Consider the following 2,500-nt stretch of genomic DNA (forward strand, 5'->3'; position numbering starts at 1 on the left):
ACACCTTTGTGAGTCGGCATTCTCGGGTCATAATACATGCTACTGCCGCTACACCCGTAACGTGGTAGCCGTATAACATTCATGCTTCTCCCTCTTCGCGCGCAGCACTTGTGAGACCACAACACACCACCACACCGGGCGGTGAACTGCGGCTGCCACTCACAGACAACATCGTATCGCTCAACCTCTTTCGCATTGTGCGATATACGTGGAATGCGGACATCAGCGAAGACCAAACGCAGTCTATCCGTTCCCGTATATCGGAAGCATAGCACTCGTCAACAGATTCCCACTTTGCGCGCTTACCGCACACCTTTGTGAGTCGGCATTCTCGGGTCATAATACATGCTACTGCCGCTACACCCGTAACGTGGTAGCCGTATAACATTCATGCTTCTCCCTCTTCGCGCGCAGCACTTGTGAGACCACAACACACCACCACACCGGGCGGTGAACTGCGGCTGCCACTCACAGACAACACGCGCACGCCTGTCTGTCTCCTCCCCACCAGCCAGTCACAGCCAGCCAACCAGCCAGCCACTACCAGCGGCAGAGCGGGTAAGCGGAGTGTAAGCGAGCGAACTGGTTGATTGACTACCCGCCAGCCAGCCAGCCACAGCCACAGCCACCACACACATCACACCTAGCACCGTCGTCGCTCTGTGTACGCCCAACAGAGGTAGATGCAGCAGGCCGCATGCCACCCTACCTGTGTATGCACACACCGTGTCAGTGAGAAGTACTTTTCCGTACCAACCTCAGACTCAGACACCCTCCTATAGATACGAAAATGTATAATAATAACAGAATTCGACACACGCTTTGCCCCCTCATACTGCGCCCACAGACCGAACCGTAGTGTACGGACCGGCTAGCACGGCATTGCATGGTCGACCGTCACCCTACCATGCATCAGTGTGCGAGCCAGCAGCCGGTCGGTGGTGTATGTCTCGGGTGCGGTGAATGATTATGTCACGAAGCCGGCACGTAGTGTATCATCCCGTATACAGTGCTTGGCATGATCGATCGTCATCATCGCGTGTAGCTGAGAATCCAAACACCCGGTCTGTGGTGTATGTCTCGGGTGCGGTGGATGATTATGTCACGTAGCCGGCACGTAGTGTATCATCCCGTATACAGTGCTTGGCATGATCGATCGTCATCATCGCGTGTAGCTGAGAATCCAAACACCCGGACTGTGGTGTATGTCTCGGGTGCGGTGAATGATTATGTCACGAAGCCGGCACGTAGTGTATCATCCCGTATACAGTGCTTGGCATGATCGATCGTCATCATCGCGTGTAGCTGAGAATCCAAACACCCGGACTGTGGTGTATGTCTCGGGTGCGGTGAATGATTATGTCACGAAGCCGGCACGTAGTGTATCATCCCGTATACAGTGCTTGGCATGATCGATCGTCATCATCGCGTGTAGCTGAGAATCCAAACACCCGGTCTGTGGTGTATGTCTCGGGTGCGGTGGATGATTATGTCACGTAGCCGGCACGTAGTGTATCATCCCGTATACAGTGCTTGGCATGATCGATCGTCATCATCGCGTGTAGCTGAGAATCCAAACACCCGGTCTGTGGTGTATGTCTCGGGTGCGGTGGATGATTATGTCACGTAGCCGGCACGTAGTGTATCATCCCGTATACAGTGCACCTCTTCCTACAAGGTTTGGTAGGTTAGCTTGGCATGCATAGCTAGAAGATTTTCTGGGGGTCCGAATTAGGATACTCTCCCCTTATAACAAACAGCTTCAATTACAACCCACGTAGCGCTTCAAAGCGCATAGAACATGTTGATACATACAGAGCAGGAGAGAACAACTGGCAGCCGTTATGGAAACTGTGTGTTAATGTTTCAAAAGCGACAATTGGGATGACCGATGTTCATAACTTAGTAGTTTCAACATCAGGGGAAAGTGATCTAATGCGGACCTATTCTGATTAAGAAAAACTAAAATAATTTGACATGAGATTAATTTTATTTATTCAGATTCATGTCTTATTTTGGTTGCTGGTTGTTTCGGTGGCCTACCAACAGGCCTCTTAATCTTGCGTGGGCGGCCAACGGGCCTCTTGGCAGTGCCTTTACTTTGAGCAGGTCGCCCAACGGGCCTCTTAGCAATGGTTGGATACTTTGGTGGTCGGCCAACGGGCCTCTTAGCAATGGTTGGATACTTTGGTGGTCGGCCAACGGGCCTCTTAGCAATGGTTGGATACTTTGGTGGTCGGCCAACGGGCCTCTTAGCAATGGCTAGTGACTTTGGAGGTCGGCCAACAGGCCTTTTTAGTATAACGACTGGAGGCTTGCGGGGTCGGCCAACGGGCCTCTTATCCGCTGCAGCCTGTGATTTGCGGGGTCTTCCAGGTGGTCTCTTTATCACCACTATCGTTGGTCTTGGTGGTGCACTAACGAGGCTATGAAACTGCACAGTTGCTTTACGTGGTCGGCCTACTCGCCGTTGAGTGGGTCGGGCTACTCCCTTCGCTTG

The sequence above is a fragment of the Wyeomyia smithii genome, chromosome 3 (genome assembly GCF_029784165.1).
Source record: "Wyeomyia smithii strain HCP4-BCI-WySm-NY-G18 chromosome 3, ASM2978416v1, whole genome shotgun sequence".
Taxonomy (NCBI): domain Eukaryota; kingdom Metazoa; phylum Arthropoda; class Insecta; order Diptera; family Culicidae; genus Wyeomyia; species Wyeomyia smithii.